This window comes from Phalacrocorax carbo, chromosome 3 (assembly GCF_963921805.1).
Source record: "Phalacrocorax carbo chromosome 3, bPhaCar2.1, whole genome shotgun sequence".
Taxonomy (NCBI): domain Eukaryota; kingdom Metazoa; phylum Chordata; class Aves; order Suliformes; family Phalacrocoracidae; genus Phalacrocorax; species Phalacrocorax carbo.
Window position 1 is genome coordinate 107905949 of NC_087515.1, and position 18484 is coordinate 107924432.

Sequence of the window (18484 nt, forward strand, 5' to 3'; positions counted from 1 at the left end):
ACATTCAGGCAGAAAATAGAGTTATGCTGCAGTGATATCTCAGCCAGCATATTCAATGCTTTGTACTACACATACTGTTTTTCTCATGCAGTCTCCTGTCCCACAGGAGTGGAAGAAGAAAGGAAATTAATCAGAACAAATATATACTTTTTTAACAGATCTTTGAATCTAAACTAATTATCTACATTCTTCTTACAGTAAATAGAGAAAAAAAAAAGACTTTTCCAGGGGCATTTCCACTTATCCCGAAACAGAGGTCTAACATATATCAAATTAGTCATCTTTAGTAGGTTTCTCTTCCTCTATTGTTTGTAATGGGACACAGCTTTGACACTGTCTCCCACAGCATTTTCCTAGAGAAGCTGGCGGCTCATGGCTTGGACAGGTGTACTCTTCATTGGGTAAAAAACTGGCTGGACGGCCGAGCCCAGAGAGTTACAGTGAATGGAGCTAAATCCAGCTGGTGGCCAGGCACAAGCGGGATTCCCCAGTGCTCAGTATTGGGCCAGTTCTGTTTAATATCTTTATCGATGATCTGGACAAGGGCATTGTGTGCACCCTCAGAAAGTTTGCAGACAACACTAAATTGGGCAGGAGTGTTGATCTGCTGGAGGGTAGGAAGGGTCTGCAGAGGGATCTGGACAGGCTGCATTGATGAGCTGACCTGCCCCAAAACAAAAGAAAAACCCCAGAGGGTTCACACCCTAGCAATCCTGCAAGTTCCTCTCAGGTAACTGAACTGCTTCAGTTGTAGATGTCTTCAAGATAGGCACCTAACTTTTATGCTTTTTGTGCTCTATGCTTTTGTCAGTCTGCATATAAAGTGGATATGATAAACATTTTGAAAATTAAAGAGATTCTTTTACTCAGACATCTTTATTCTGTCAGAGCATTTTCTGGCATGGTGTTTTCTGCATCATCTCTGTGTAAATCAGTACTGGAAGGCAGAACTGAACATTTAACAGTGGTGACTTATTTAGCTATTAAAAATTAAGCTCTCTGATGTTAAAGGAGGAGGAGGGGTGAGTTTCTTGATTGAGGCCTTCTGGCCAGCTCAGAAATTTCAATTATTTTTTAAATAATCTTTCTCCTCCTCTCCCAGAAGTGGAGGAAAGCAAATACAAAAATCACTGTAAAAAAATTCTACTTAGAGTTATTTGTACATTAAGAAAAATAAAACCTGACATTTTAATCCCAAAGATAAAGGTAATCATATTCATAATCCATTTTTTACACTGCTCAAACAGATTTGTTCTTTTACTTCCTTAGTTTTCGTCCTGGTAGTATTCTGCTTCAGCCCTTAGCACAACTAAAATTTGTGGGGAAAGCCATTCATTACCTATTGCTCTTCAGTTTAAAAGTATAGGTGGTTTTGCAGCTTACTACGCTTATTTAAAGAAACAAAAAAGTATTGATGAATGTTAGACAAAAAAGGAGAGGACATCTAAGTAGGCTTCTCTATTCAGTAGTCAGGATTTCTTGAGTAACCTGAAAGGAAGCTGGACCCTGACCTGCTAGATGCCTATTCATATATTCAGGAAGGGGAATCCTGATCTGAGAGCTCATGACAAAACCAAAAAAAGGAGAAATGGTAATAAGCATCAGATATAAATGAATTATTAGTTGTTCCTGAGGCAAATTTGGAAGCACAACAGAAAGCTATACACTGATACTCAAGTCCACTAATAGATTAGCACCAGCCTGCACAGTCCGAAGTGATCATCCCTACAGCACTAACTTAGCCTTCACAACGTCTTCTTCCATGTCCATGATGGCCCAGCCACAGCCAAAGCTCCCTATCTCCTTCAAGCAGCCAAGGGGAGGCAACAGAGCCAGGACTGTTAGCTGACTTGAAAGCACACCTCTACCCCTGTATTTGACATTTGAGAATAAGCACTAGCATGCAATCATCTATCCTATTAAATCATTAGACATGCCTGGCTTAGTTTTACATGGCAGCAAGTAGTTCCCCAGTGCCATTTAGGAATTAGACCGAGGAAATTTCCAATCACGCAGTTTGGACAAGGTTATTTCACCTTGGAAGCTAAAAGGAGATGCAGACCATTCTGTCCCAGGCTTAAATCCACAGGACAGACCTTGGTACATTTAATCTCCTGGTACAGGTGCAGCCAATAAATTCAGGCCCTGAGAATCCAAACAGATATGTGTTCATGCGAGGGAAAAATCCACAGGGTATTCTCTTTAATATCTTCAGCATTTAAAGTAGTCCGTGCAGGATTAGTGGATCAGAGAGCAAAGGTGCTTTCTAAGCAGGAGACCAATATAAGGATTCCTGTTTATAAATTTCACTGAACTATTTTTTTTTTATTAATTACTTCAGTGGCCACATCTGTTTATAGAAAAACAACCCATTGTAGCACAAACTTGAAGGCTATTAAAGAGTAGTAACCTGCATTTTTGTTTTCTTTATTTCTGTGGACACCTAATGATTCTCTAAGGATACTTCCCTTATCTTTAAGATCCAAAGAACATGACCTGTGTTTAGCCTCCTTGCCTTCTTCTGAGTAGTTCTGCCTCAGGGTATATGCCAAAGAGCACTTTGTGTGCCATCAGTCTTAATGGACTTCTGACTATATCTACAGGGTCTATGCTGTTGGACTCCAGAAAGTGTCCTAAATGGTTTCCTTCCACAAAAAAAAACCAAACCAAACAAACAAAAACCAAACAAAAAAACCCACAAAACAACCCAAGTCTCTAGTTCACTTATACCTTAGATTAATGCTTGAACTCTGGTGCTCTGGGAATATTTGGTCAGCAAATAACACTGCATGGATGTTAAAATTATCTTCAGTATTGGACCTGAGCAAGAATATTTTCAGGTTATGTTGTGCTCACATGAATCATTTTATAGACAGTGTGTTAAAATGCTTGCAAATAGCAATCTACTGTGTATCTTTCACCTTTTCTGCCCTTTCATACTTCTTAGCTCCCCTGGTGCTAAGTGCTTGCAAAGCTTTTCAGTCCCCCTTCTCATACGCAGAGCCTTGTGCTCTACAGGCAAAGAGAGAAAGCGCTAACAAACAACAGTGTCACCAGAGGAACTTACGTGTTTCCTGCGTAAAACTCACTAAATGACTTATTTCGAAACTCATATCTCTGTTCCTGCAGAATTCACTCTGGCTTTGGGAAAGGGCTATGGAGATGTTGTTGTGTCCTCTGAATTATCCTCCCACCTGCGCAGACACACACACAATCAGTTAATCATTTACAGGTCTCCGGTTCAGTGCCCTGCAGTGATCACCGTTGTTCTCTGTGTGTGTGTGGATCATTTCAAGGTGCCTCCAGACCTCCTACTCTCAGGTACACTCAGACCCATCAAAGCATGGCAAGCATAATCTCAGTAGGCAATACTTTAGCAGTTCATCTGCCCTCCCCTTGAATCAGTGAGCTGCTCTGGCTAGTGACTGACCTTCAGAGAGGGGAGTTTCTTGAGATGAATCTGAACACTGCTTGTTAGCTTCTGCCCCTCATTGAAGTCTCCATGGTCCCTGTGTGGAGCAGACAAGTAGGGCAGGGGGTGAGTGACAGAAGAGCATTTCATAAGAAATCATAAAAAGCCACAGGCTCTGTATAGCTGGGGTCCATGCTTGATCTAGGAGGGCTGATGTGCAGCATGCACAGGTCTAGAAGTGCAGGGGGAGGACGGTCCCCAGGCCAACCTTGACAATGGGCAAACATGGCAATAGAGACAGTTTGGTGAGTGACACACATCATTTTACTGCCATGGGAAAGATCCAGGTAACATGAAGTCGCACAGGTTCCTGACTGCTGCTGTGAAGTACAGGATGTAGACCTTGCCATAGGTTGTTGGCTACCTTACCTGACCCAGTGGTAGTTCAGCAGTGCTGGGAAGAACCATGTGCCTTCCCTGCTCCAGTGTGCGGGCATCTCTGCTTGCTTAGACCTCACGTTTAATTTATCAACAGCACAAAATAATCACTGCCAACAAAGATCTGAAATCAAAAGTGCTTTGTCCTCCGTAAGTCAGGGTCTCTTTGCTGTGAGTTTAACATCCCCAATATTTGATTTTAATTTTAATGAAGTTGGTTTGTTTGATAAAGGTCAGCGCTGTCAACACATAAAAATGCTGAAGTACAAAGTAAGTTGTTTGCTCAAAAGATTGAACTTTTGAGTTGATGTTATATATTAGGAGCACCTAGTGTTCACAGTAAATAAACACTAAGACAAAATTCACTTATCTCCCTTATTTATTAGGGTTCTGAAACAAATCATGTGGGCTTTGAGAAACATGTCTGTGATGGTTAGTGGACTGGGAGTATGTATTGCCAATGGTTTATTTCCTCATAAATATTACAGCTTAAGTTTCTGTATTATTCTAAATTGCTAGGAGCTAGGAATTAATTTTATAATTTAAATATTTGTAATTTTCTGAGTAAGAGCTTTTTTAAGGTAGTTGTTATGGAAGATTATACCTAGAAGTCATAAAGCAAGTTTTCCTGGCTTAGGTTTTATAGAAATAGAGGCAGCAGAGCCCTCATCCCTATCCTGTGATTTTTGGATCCTTCATGCACATGACCAAGTGGTTGGCTGTAGCGCTGTCTTCATCTCACAGAATTTCTACTCTCACTATCTTAACAAGGGTGTTCCCCATGAAAGAAGGGACTTAAAATCTCTGCGTACCTACATCTATGCTAGCAGGAGTTCTCAGTGAGGCCTGCAACACAGGGCACAGAGTAAAATTTAGAAGGTTAAATCAACAGAAAAACCTCACAGGAGATTTTAGCTTCCACTATAACTAACTTACACAACAATAAAAATTCACTCAAGCCACAGAAAGAAACTACAGTGAGGGGCTGAGTGAAAGGTAAATTGGATTAACTTTCTGTATAGAAAATGGGTGGCTATTACTCTAGTTACTTACAGAGGTTGTGCTAGAAAGAGATCATTAGATGCTACACGTGCATCAGAAACTATTAAAATTAATCTGTTTCCCCTTTAATGAAGCCAGAAACTTGCCTTTGATCAAACCATTACTCATTTTGTGTTAAATAAATTAGCACATGCTTAGCCAGATTCAAGGTGTTGAGAACAAAATTAGTTGAGAGACACCAAAGGGCACAAAATTACAAAAATACAAAAATAATTTAAATGCTTATTCACTAGAAACCATGATCCTGGATAAAAGATAAGATGCATTGGAATGTCTCACTTATGAGCATAGATATGACCTATTGGGTAGTATTAGAACTTGGAGCATGATTTGTGTGACTTAACGTTAAAAATCAATAGGTCTGAACTCTTCAAAAAGAACTGATTGGGAGAGTCATTCTGTGTCAAATATGGCACATTATCTGTTTACAAATCACTGATAGCTCATAAGGAATCATCTTGAATAATTGTGTATTCTAGCATATGAAGGATAAGATAGGAGATATTAGATGGTGTCTGTTACAAACCATTAAATCACTCTAGAGAACAAGATGATGGTTTCTCAAACCTTTACCTATGATGTATTGGGGGAAAAGAACTGCTTATATTTTGGGACTTCAACCTGAATGGCATAAGCTTCAATTCACATGCTGCAGGTTCTCAAACAACCTTCCAATATCTAAGTACCAAAGCAGTCAGTTTTTAAGTGCAGAAAAAGGTACAGCCAAGAGGCAAATAGTTTGTATCAAACCCTCTCTTACAGACAAGGAATCAGAGCACTAAAATTAGTGGTAGCTTAGGATCAAAAAAAGGATGATCTCTTTATGTTTGCTCTGATAGTAGGAAAGAAAACAGTACATGTTTTCGGTCTACTAAATGTGACCTTTTCCCATAGTTGGAATAATAATGGGTAGAATAACTAAAAAGGTTTTGAATTGAAAATTGTAAATTATCACTGTCGAATCTCTTAAGACTATTTTTTCAGCTGTTGTAAAAATTTGAAAGACTACAGTGGGCAAAGAACCCATTCTATACAACTTAAAATGGAATAAAAACTCATTTTAAAATAACTTCAAAACATTAACTGTATTTAAAACAGAAAAAGGAAAAATTTCATTCTCAAGCCAAACTTCACAGATATTTTTCCCTTTGATCACTCTCAAGTAACAATCTTAACACGCAGTCATTCAGAATTGAGCTTATTTTGAGTAATTTAGCAGATTTTGAACATAAACATACCTGTAAGACTCAAATGATCATTTCCCTGATGAGTAGCAGGAGAGGGAGAAAAATCTCCAGCCAAAGACAAACTTGTCAGCGTAGCAGCTTCTAGGACAGTTCTTCAGTATGATGCCTTTCCATCCTACACCTCTCACAGTCTCGTTTGGAATGGTGATCCTTTGGTGAAACGCTGTGTTGTATAAACTTCCCTCTATTTAAAAGACTTTTCACATAATCTTTTACATCCTTGTTAATATCTTGTCTTAGGATAATTACCAGAGGCTGGCAAAATGATATACATTGTCTCTTATGTCAGTCAAAGGGGAGAATTGTAGCCACCCAAGGTCCTTTTTTTTCCAGATTACAAAAACACTTTTACGCATTTTGTCTTTTCCTCTAGTATTTTTATGGCTTGGTACTTAAATAGTATTCTCTGCCCTTACAAAAATATTTCTGGTGGGGACAAATGTGTAGGAATATTTCTAAATAAACATCTTTCTCATTGTTGGGGTGATATGGTTAATCTATTAAAATCAGGCATCTAGTGCTATGTAAGAAATCTAAATATTTGCCAGCAATTTATCTCAATAGTAGCTCCACCACCCTATCCTGTCCACATATATATAAATCCAGAGTTGCAATAAAACAGCACTCTTTTGGGAATCAGCTCTGGGGGAGAGTACCGATTAGAACAATTTACCAAAGTTACACTACTTCATTAGAAATGTGAATAAAATGATTTTTAAAAATCAAATTACTTTTTTTGTAAGTAAAAATATGATCCATTCCAAAGAGGTATTAATGCAAGGCACTCCATACTATGCACAAGGTCAAGCTAGGTGACCCTGCGGACATCTTCTAACTTCCCAAACCATTAACTTCAAAGATCTTCCATGTCTTCCGAGTTGAAGACATCAGCCTGTAAAGAATCCTCCATTAACTTTGGTACTTTTTCCAATGGTTCATTACCATTAAAGTGAACACCTTATTTCTTTTATTCTAATTTCTCTGTCTTCCATATTCCTATTGCAGCTTTTATCAATAAATTATTACCTTTATCGTATTTGATATTTCTGTTTTGTGGTAACTTTCATGCTTTAATTGAGTCATTTAGTCCTTATGACCTGAATGAATTGAACCCGTTCGATCTCCCCATCTATGCTCTCTCTCCTTTGACTGTTTTTTTTTTGGCTTTTTTGTGAGCCTTTTAGAAATACAAACTTCAGTAATTGTTACCGTGATCAAATACCAGGATTGATCAGCCCTTACAGCATTTATTTCAAGACATAATGGCAAAGGTCCATAAAAATCTGTTATTTATGATCCCCCAGTCTATTCTATTTTCATTATTGTTTTTTTCATTATTTATGTTTGTGTGAAGAAAAACAGAACTGTGAGGTGGTGTCTCGTGTCCAATGCCAGAGAAAAAAGTCTGATAATATGAATAGAAACATCAAATGTAGTAGCAAAGCAAAGTGAGTTTTCTAGTTTACATGTTAAATATTTTTTTTTTTTTTTGGCATGGGACATACAGGAATTCCTTCTAGAACTGTACCTGATAAGTAGGAGCCATGAGAAATATTTTTTACCCCCCTGAGACTTACAGGTAGATGATGAGCTATTATTCCCTTAACTGTAACATGTCTCATTATAATGCTACTCCAGGCTATACTGTAATCTTTTAAGAGAAAAAGGAGGAAATGTTGAGTCAAGCTCTTTTTTCTTATCATAAGTAGCTCTTCTACTATTCCACAACTGAGAATGGATGACAAATTTGTCTGTGTGAACAAGAAAAAATAAAAAATAAATAGAACTAATCTAGTGCTTTTACTGCAAATCTCCTTTGATGTTACCTGCACCGTGCTGCACCATCGGTCCTGTTTAAAGTTGCGTTAAAATATTTAATCTCTTCACTAAGGACATTTGCTGTGTTTCTTTTTACACAGCAGTTTAGTTACCATTTTAATAAAATAAACAAGTAAAAGAACCTAGGAACACTGGGTTTGCCATTCTGGATCAGTGCACTCACCTACGAAATTCAGCATCCTCTCCTACAGAGTGTGTAATGAAAACAGTGAAGTTACCATGAACCAGTCACTATTATACGTCTTCTACAGAGTGAACAGTGCCTAGTACACTGAAAATCCTACTGCAATTTGTTCTTTTGAAAGTGACGTCTAAATACACTTAGATGTTTGTGCCTTGAGCCTCAATTTAAAGAAATAATGATTAACAGATATTTGTACCTTAATCATCTTTATAGCTTCAGAGATAACAAAGACAGCAAGGGTAGTTGTGGTTACTGATTTGTTCTGTAAAACATATTATGGTTAATTTCTTGGATTATTTCTCATTTCAAATACAACATATCATTCAGAAAAATTTCCAGAGGTTAAAAATTGTTGCTGAAGGTGATCCACTAACACTCATGGTAGTTTTCTCAGTGACTAATTATCCTAATTGCTATGAAAAGCAGCTCTTATTCTTCCTTATTGCTCATCTTAACTTGTCTAATTTCTTTTTCTAGTGATTTGCTTTCATTATAACTTTCCTTCTTCCATTTCATACCAACATACGTTGCATTAAAAACTATGTTAAATTTAGTGAACAGAGCTCCTAGAATATTTCACTGTAGAGCCTGTTTTTCTATATTTTCAGCAGATACATAGCTCTTCTCCAACATCTTTCCGGGTAGTCAAAGGATTTCTGCATTCATTAATCCCCCCAAAAGATGCAACGTTCCAGAATCAACATTCACATTAGTTTTTGCACATTGTTTTACTTAGGTGTGCTCATAATTTTTTTAAAGTTTGTGAAACTGCCTCTCTTATATCATGATGAAATATATGCACTTCATATGTTGCATAGATAGCTAGATAGGGGTGTGCGCACACATATGTACATGTTTGTTTATGAGTACATACCCTACATTACTCTTTTAGTTTATAACAAGGCATAGAGAATTTTACTTAAATTTGGTTTTGTTTCTGTAACCAAGATGATCTTCAGTGAAAACCTCCCAGCTGGGAGGTCAACGTGAAGTTCTCTGTGATAATTCAGGTTTTTTCACATTTACTCATTCTATACAGATATAATGAAACTGTCATTACATTCTCTAATATAATTTGAAATTTTCAAGTAACAAATTTTATAACAACAGCATGATCTAAACCAGCCTCACAATTAACTTTGTGGTGGGAAGAAGAAGCAGCAAGATCAACTTGGCAGCTCTAGAAAAGTGAAGCTTTCTGTTGAAAGGTTTCTGTAGTGTAACAAAAAAAAAAACAAACACCAAACCAAAAAACCGACCAAACAAACGAATGAAACAAAAGAAAATGAAACAAAAGAAAACAAAACAAACCCAATAAAACCCCCATGGATTCAAGTCCTCAATGTTTGTAAATCTGTTAAAACATGTATTTTTCCATTAATCAGTGACTTCAGTGGTAGCTTCACTGTTATTCTTCCTGATGTCTCAGCTTTCAGACACAAGGGAATAATAAAGCTGTCCTCAAAGGGCCAATAACAATTTTTCTGGCAAAAAACCTTTGTATCACCTACTTTTGTCTTTTTACATTGAGTTTGGCAGCAGGGGGAATTTATGACAACCTCTGGCTCCTTTAATTAATTTTCAGTGTCATCACTCAAAGTTAAAATCCCGATCTAGGGAACTATTTAGCCACTGATTACCCTCAGAGTTATACCTATAGAAAATTTTCCACTCATGAGAAAATATAATTTCACTGGGATTATGTTCTTCCATAGCAGTGTGAAATCTGGACTGTGAGGACTAATAAAATACAATGCCATGGGAGAGAAAGACCCCCCAACTTCTGATTAACAATATTGCCTCTGTCTTTCATTCAAAATGTCTCTATTTCTTTACCCATTTCATACTGAAGAAAGGCACAGCAAGAAATCCACATGAATGCATGTAAACCATTAGGATACACTGCAATTCTATGTGTTCATACAGTATGTTAATGGCTAATGGAGCATTTATTATTATTTTTTTTTAATATCCTGCTATCACTAGCTGTTTTCTTAGTAATTTAGGGAGCCCTGTCATAATAAAGACAGTCATTCCCTATTAATAACGTCTGGTTTACCTTCATAGTCACTGTTATTCTCAAATACAAAGAAAACTACAGAAAAAAACTCTTAAGGTCATTTTTATTTCAAGTCATTTCCCTGTAGGTCAGGTACTAAAAGACCATTTCTAGGACTAGAGTGTTTATAAGTTAAGGTAAGGCATATGATCTCGTGATGTCACTGTGATGTCTCCAAGTAAGTGTAATGTTTGTACCATCCCATAAAACTGGAAATATGCAAGTATAAAGCACAAGTTTGGTTTGTAACTAATTTAGATACATCATGACAGTGATTTTAATAACCTCTGTTCCACACACAATTTAATAGTATTTAATCAATAATTCAGCAGAGTTTTGACCTCTGCTCCCAATGTACATGTAAGCAGTTTTGATAAAATAGGTATTTGCAATTGACAGCTGCCTCTTTGAGCTTAAAATTAAAATAATAGAGGTATTATTTTCACTGTTTTCATTTGGAGCTTTGTGTGTCATAAGATACTTCACAGAATCCTCTATAGATGAAACAGAAAAGTTTTTTTTTTCTGTTTTCAGTAAATCTACCAGAATTAATGCATTTGAACATAGCTAAAGGGAAAAAAATTCCAATCTTAATATGATTTTGCAGGTCTTTCGAAATGTTGAAATAAATTGAGTTATTAGAGAAATGGCAGATGCATAATTTTATATTTTATGTTGCTCTCTGAAGAAAGTTCATTCAAAAATCACTAAATATAAAAAGAATGAGAAAGTGATTTGTTCTTCTATTTTTCTAAATCATATTTCAGAAGAAAATCCTAAAGCTGCATATCCAATTTTATTACAGAAAATAGGAGAAACTATAGTCAGCTATGACTATTTTCTTACCTTGAAGACATAATTTAGCATAATTTTATTTATTTTAATATCTATAATTTAGTTCCATCAAGAGTTTTTAATTAAGAAACAGGATTTATGGATCCCTCAAATTCTCAAGCTGTTTATTGTAGAACAATAATGGAGAGATTTGGTGCTTTATTAGCACAGGGCAAAACGTTGTAACCAAATATTTATTAGTGCAGTTGACTCTGCAGGATTTCAGCATCTTCATCAAGCATTGCTCAACTTTTTTAATCTGTCCAGGCCATGAATGCCCACTGAGCTGGCACAGCAGTTTAATTTAGCTAAATGAGTGTGTCTCAGATAATTTTTTCTGAGGGAGGTAAGATTTTGATGGTAAGCTCAAAATAATGAGTCCCAGCATCCTCATGGTTGTTACTCCCTTTATATTTCTTTTCCTAAAGCTGATGTGACCCAACATTTTTTGCCTTACTTGCAATAGTTTCAATCTAAATACTACCTTGGCAGAGCACATGGTATCTTAATTTACTGAGTAGAGTTTCTTCCATATTGTCATTATTTAAACGTGAGTGGGCAAGGTGAGCATTCCCTACCTCCCCTTCAAGTCCAAAGCTGGATCATCAGAAAAAAAAGATAGACAAAGCAATTATATCTTTTTTTATTTTTTAAGTTCAGATGTACAGAACACTGTGACTGTGCAACAGGAACAAATTAATTTTAAGCTTTAACACTTTTGCTAAAATCACATAAGCATTCTAGAACTGCAGAACCTCTGCCTTCTGACACCTACTGCTAATTCCTTTGGTTTTCCAGGGAAATAGTGAATAACATATAGCTGATTTAGGGAAAACAGCCATTTTTAAAAATTTATTTTTCTGGAAGCAGTTTCATATTGTTTTGTGACTTATCTATAGAGTTATGTAGCATTGCAAGTGCAAGGTCCTGCACCTGGGGACGAACAACCCCCTGCACCAGGTTGGGGACTGAACTACTGGAAAGCAGCTCTGTTGAGAAGCACCTGGGAGTGCTGGTGGACAACAAGGTGACCATGAGGCAGCAACGTGCCCTTGTGGCCAAGGGCCAACAGTATCCTGGGGTGCATTAAAAGGAGGGTGGCCAGCAGGTCGAAAACCTGCCTGGATGTGTTCCTGTGCCCCCTGCTCTAGGTGTGCCTGTTCAAGCAGAGGGGTTGGACAAGATGATGACTAGAGGTCCCTTCCAACCCCTACCATTCTGTGATTCTGTGGTTCTATGATTCCTAGTATGCTGGAATACCTTACTCAGCTGGTTAGGCATTGCATTTATATTGTTTCAGCATTAACAGGTATAAAACACATGGTTTTCAGAGCCTAATCTGGCAAGTGTTTTAAAATGTTTTGTGTTAACTTCATAAACATCATCTTGATGATGTGGTTCATCTCACCTATAATTCAGTTATTGATTGCACTTCAATCAGTAATCTAGTTTTCTTCTGTTGTCATCAGGAAGGTGTAATTTCCAGAGGCTTACGTCACATTTTCTCTGTGTTATGAATGTCAGTATTGCTTCCAGCAGCCCTCTCCACTGATACTAAAGAAGCCTATGCCGCAGCTATTTCTGTTATACAAATAACAGAAGCCCTAATTAATTATGTCTTTCAAGAGCTTGCTTACTTCCTGCTTTAATGAAAACTGTAATATAAATAAAGCCATCTAAAATAAAGTTTTCCCTTGTTAGATTCTACAAATTCTCCTGCAATGCACAGAGCAAAGCACAAGGTCATCAGCCCTTTCCTTTTTGTTGCCAGTGATTCAAGGTGCCCATTTTATCTACTTTTTATTCAGGCTTTTATTCAGGTTTGGACTGTACAAGTTAATCTAGAAAAGCATCAATTTTAATTGGCTCATTGAAGGTCCTTCCAACAGTACTACTTCCCACATATCAGACTTCTTCACTGCTCCTGTCTCAGAGTCTTCCTCTCCCAGCCTCTTCTGACTGTTATTCCTAACCAGACCCATCTTCTCACATATTTACAAGGACTTTTCCAACTGGTTTCAGTCTTTCATTTATCTTTCCTTCAGGATAAAACTAAGATCTTCTTTCCCAAGCCCATTAGATTCTCGTCTTTTTCTCAGACTTCCAATGAGGAAGATCCGTACAGGGCTTGCTTTCCTAGCAACTCTTTGTCACTGGGAAGCAGAAAATCTAATCCAGACCTATTTGCCTACTAACAGTCTGTTTATTCTGGGTTCCTAGATGCAGTTTCCAAAATATCTTGTGTCAAACCTGTGACAATCTGTCTGAACTGGAGCAGTCCTCTACTGGGGAAGACCATTAATTTCTAGATATCTTAAAAGGAATATTGTTTGGTAGAAATGTTATCCTTTTCTTGTTTGTGGTAATTTTGATATTACCTAAGAAGAAGGAAAGCTACTGTTGTCTTTCAGTGAAATTGAGGTACATTTGTTTCAGCAAAAACTGCAGAAGATAAAAGCATAAAGAGAAAACATTGACTTGAGACTTTGCAAGGGCTGTGATATTTAAAACTGCAGTAAGTCAAGTACCTTGGATTTGTAGGTAAGGTTTGACATGAAACTGTTGATTTGAAAATGTTGAACTATCCTCTATTTCCAGGCGTTCTTATCTTATTATTACTTTATGTTTTCCATCCCTCTGTTCATATTCCTGATCTTCCTGTTCTTTGATTTTTTTTTTTACTGCCCTCCCACTTCAGCATTATCTGGTTGCTTGTCTGGAGAGAATCATTAGGTCACCTAAAAGCTGCCAAATTGTGCAGTAAATTATTGGTTATATTCTGTAGTCTGAGTTGGACAAGAGGTTTCCACCAGAAAAGTACAAGAGCAAGTTTCTACAATTGTGTTAATGGGTGTAGTGACACAGCCTGCAATGAAACTGTGCTCTGTGTCTGTGTATGAGAATCTGGCCCTGTGAATCCACAAATGATATTTTTTCACCATAACATTTCCTCTGTTTTATAACAGAAAGTAGAGATATTAAATGAAATCACATCTAACATAACACTTCCCACACACCAAGTACTATCTCTCAGTCTGGCACAAGTAGATTTTTTTAATATTCCTTCATTAATCAATGCAGTAACAGTATCCCTATCCTGTATGAATTGAAGTTAAATTTTGTGAGATACAGCATCAAATGCTGTATGAAAATCTACATAGATACTACAAATGCTATATTCTCCACATCTACCATATTTTTGTTATTTATGCATAGACTCATACCTGATTTATTTTTTTTAGTAGCAGATGGCAATCTGGGTTATTTCACTTGCTGCAGTTAATTTTTTATCATAGTCAATGTCCAAATACTATGGTTAGGTGCAAGACTTATGGAATGAATGTGCTGGGTTTTCATTACACTGTGCACAATTAATTTTTTCAGATATACCTTTTGGGTATGCAGTCAATCGTAGAGTGACTTTATATCTTCACAAAAATTCCAAGTGAAATGCCAGACAACAAAGATAAGAAAAATAATCTTCCTGTGTCCTGTAACCAATCCAAAACTGTAGAAATGTGGAAAGCAGACAGACAGAGAAAAAGGGTAGAGATGAATGGGATACCACATGGTCGCTTTAAAGAGGTCCCTTGTGCCATAAAATTTTGATTTAATATTTCAATCTCATGGATGCCTATTTTGTGATAGTGTAATTCCAATGATGTACTCATTCAAATTAGTGTAAATAACATTGAAAGCACATTTCTTGTCAAAATCATGCTCTTGTATTAACTTATGGTTCTGTTTCATGCTTTTCCATTATCAGTATTTTATGCTAGATTGAATATGTCAATTGATTTTTTTTTATACCTCTGAGTTTTATCAGAACACAATGTATTTACACTCATTATCACTTTTCATGGGTAAACACCTGTGTCGCAGGATATGTTCTTTAACAGATGCCTAAGAACCATCTGAATGCTCTCTTTGGACTTCATGCTTTTGCTTTACTTATGTCATTAAAAAAATTCCATAATTAAAGACAAAAAAAATGACATAGCAAAATATTAATTGAGGCACTGGAAATTATTTCTAAGAAAAGAATCTCACAGAATCAGTAAAAATAAATTTTAACCTTAATTATCCTAGTACCTTTGCTAAGACAGCTATTTATCTGAAGGTGGTCCATAATGAATGACACGATCAACATTTTCAAGTGTATTTTCTCATTCCTTACCACATATTATGCTTTCTGTACCATGAGTCCATTCAGTACAGATTATACAGATAAAAGGAAAAGCACTAAACAGGAGGAAATAGCTGGTGTACATCATTTTAATGTTTATTTTTATAGAAACAAGTTAGCAACTAAAGAGAAGGAAAAGCGTAAGCCAAGATACAGGAACATGTGACTCAGAGCTTTTTCATCTATTGCTAGTCATTCTGGTCAATCTGATGACCACAGGTCACTATGTGACACTGCTTTGTCTTGTGGATTCAAGTGATAGCAGGAATACAAGCTGAATCTTAGAAAGTGTATCCTAGAAACCCTTCTTTTTAACAGAAAGCTAAATAGGTTTCATATTTTGAGTGTATACTTCTGTTGATATTTCAAATATACCTGACCCAAAGTCTTTCACAGTGTGATGAGCTGTAAGAATTCTTTTAAATTTACATAGCAGGATTAGGATTTGAAGTAAAAGCTGTTTTCATCCAGCTGAATCTCAGTCAGAATCAGTTATCAGCTCTGTACTTAAATGTACTTAATTCACAGCAAGAGATTATTTGCTGGCATATACTGTAAAGTAATGACTTTTCTTGTTATACCTTTTATTCTTGAAGTAATAAAGCACTTATGACGGTGTTCGACTTACTGATAGGGAATCTAGTCCATTATACAGTTGATTTTAATGAAAAATACATTCCTTTCTGATTGATAGTGTTCTCAGAGAGAAGGCCCTGTTTCAAACCATTGATTTGATCGATGTGAATTACCCAGTTGCATTGCCTGTCTCTCTTCACTGACTATAGAGGGGGACTACCTAACGATATTCCTCTAACTGAGGTGTCTCAGATAGCTGGCTTAATTATAGGAGCAAATCCATGTGAAAATGTTCTCCACAGCAGCTCTCTGAAGATGATTAATGCTTGTTTTGAGTAGCACTTCCAGGTTGACACAAAGATTCGATCTTCATTTTGTTAAATGAACACCACAGGATTACTATTTTTCAAACCTTACTAGTGAGGAACACAAAAAGGTTAAGAAACATACCTTGGAGGTTAATCCACATAAAGGGAGTCAAGGGAATTCAAGTAAAGTATCCAAATTTGAGGCTTACTGCTTCCATTCAAGTCTCATTATCTCTGGAGACTCCTATAAGCTCTAACTGCCCCTGCTTTTTCAAAATAAATGGTCATGTTACCATTTTGCTCTTAGACACACACAGAAAAATGTCAGGCTTGTCATGGTTAATCAATGCAGTGCTCAGTGCTTATCTTTGCCTATCTCATCTGCGGACTTCAGCCCGGTAGCTGAACAAAGGTCTGCTACGAAACTCAGCTTACAAGGCAACAGCAATCATTACACAATTATTTTTACAATTAAGTACTGTAGAAACCTAAAGTGGAGGATAGTCTCAGAAATAAATTACATACTCTCCACACAAAGCAGCTGGAACATGAAAGAAGCAAGTAAAGTGAAGGTTGTTATACAGTAAAATAGCTGAAAGAGACAGGATAATGTCCAGTCAGGTTATAAAATGTGTGTTTGGGGGTTTTTTTCTCTTTCTGAACAACAGACTAACAAGCAAAACTAAAACCCTTCTGTTTTACTTGTCTCTTCTTTGTATTGTGTCTAATGCAGTATTCATTATGGAAAATGCACTCTTGGGAAGAGTTTTGTTATGTTCATTTTAACATTTGGGTGACACAGCTTGCATACTGCAATACTCCCTTCGGGAATTCTCATGTGGTTTTACAGGAAAATACTAGCACATCCTGTGCCTTTTCCTTTTTTTTTTTTTTTTTTTTTAATAACAGATGACAAAAAGAAGAGAAGAAGAATAGGCAGCTGCTCCTTTAATTTTTATCGATCTAGATAAAGATTCTACTAAGCTGGTTGGTGTGAATCCCATTTCCTGACCATTTTTACTGTCTTACAACAAGATGGCCATCAGAACTTCTGGAGCAATGGCTGTCTCTTTCTTGTTGTGCTGGACTTTAAAAAACAGTACATGGTGATCCACTACTAGACAATGAGTTGAAGTCAGGTTATGAAAGAACTGAGTGAGATTCTGTAGTTGAAGAAAGTGTAAGTATCGGCTGAGGTTTATCACATAATACCACAGAACAGTTTGGGTTGCAAGGCACCTTCAAAGATCATCTAGCCAACCCCCTGTCGGATCTTTCACTAGATCAGGTTGCTCAAAGCCCCATCCAGCCTGACACTGAACACTTCCAATGATGGGGCATCCACAACTTCCCTGGGCAACCTGTTTCAGTGGATTACCACCCTCATTGTAAAGAACTGCTTTGTCATATCCAACCTAAATCTACTCTCTTCCAGTTTAAACCCTGTGCCTCCTGTCCTATCACTGCAGGCCTTGGTAAAAAGTCCCTCTCCATCTTGCGTATAAGCCCCCTTTATATATTGACAGTCTGCAAAAAGGTCTCCCTGGAGTCTTCTCTTCTCAAGGCTGAACCACCCCAACCTCCTCAGTCTTTTTACACAAGGAGAGGTGTTCCATCCCTCCTCTGTGGCCCTCCTCTGGACCAGCTCTAACAGATGCATGTCTTTCCTGTACTGAGGACTGGACTGCAGAGTTGGATGCAGTACTCCAGGTGGGATCTCACGAGAGCAGAGTAGAGGGGAAGAGGAGTAGAAAGGGGGTGGAGCAGAATTACCTTCCTCAGCCTGGCCACACTTTTTCTGTAGCCCAGAATACTATTGGCTTTCTGGGCTGCAAGTAGACACTGCTGACTTGTATTCAATTTTTCACCCACCGGTGTCCTAAAGTCCTTCTCTGCAGGGCTGTTCTCAATCCATTCATCACCCAATGAAGAATTACTAGGGTGGGGGTAATGTGGAAAAGGTCTGGTTCAAAATCCATCAGAATAAGCATGAAACTTTCTTATTAATTTAAACTTATCTTTGGAAGAGACCCCATCTCTGGACTGTAAGCCTCAATCTCTTGACTGGTAAATTCACTGTCATAATAAGGATTTAATAATTTTTATATCAATGCTGTTTAGAGGTGATCAAATTAAACCTGTATACAGAAACTTCCTATAAAGTCTCTACAGCTGAAAATCATAGTGAAAGACTTGAAACCTAAATTAGAATAAAGGGTTATTTTGGTCTGATATATTGATTAAAAATACTTAGTAAACAAAACATTTTGATTTGACAGATTAACATAAAACTACAGCAAATCTCAATTCAGAGAATTTACAGAATAATCAAAGGCTGC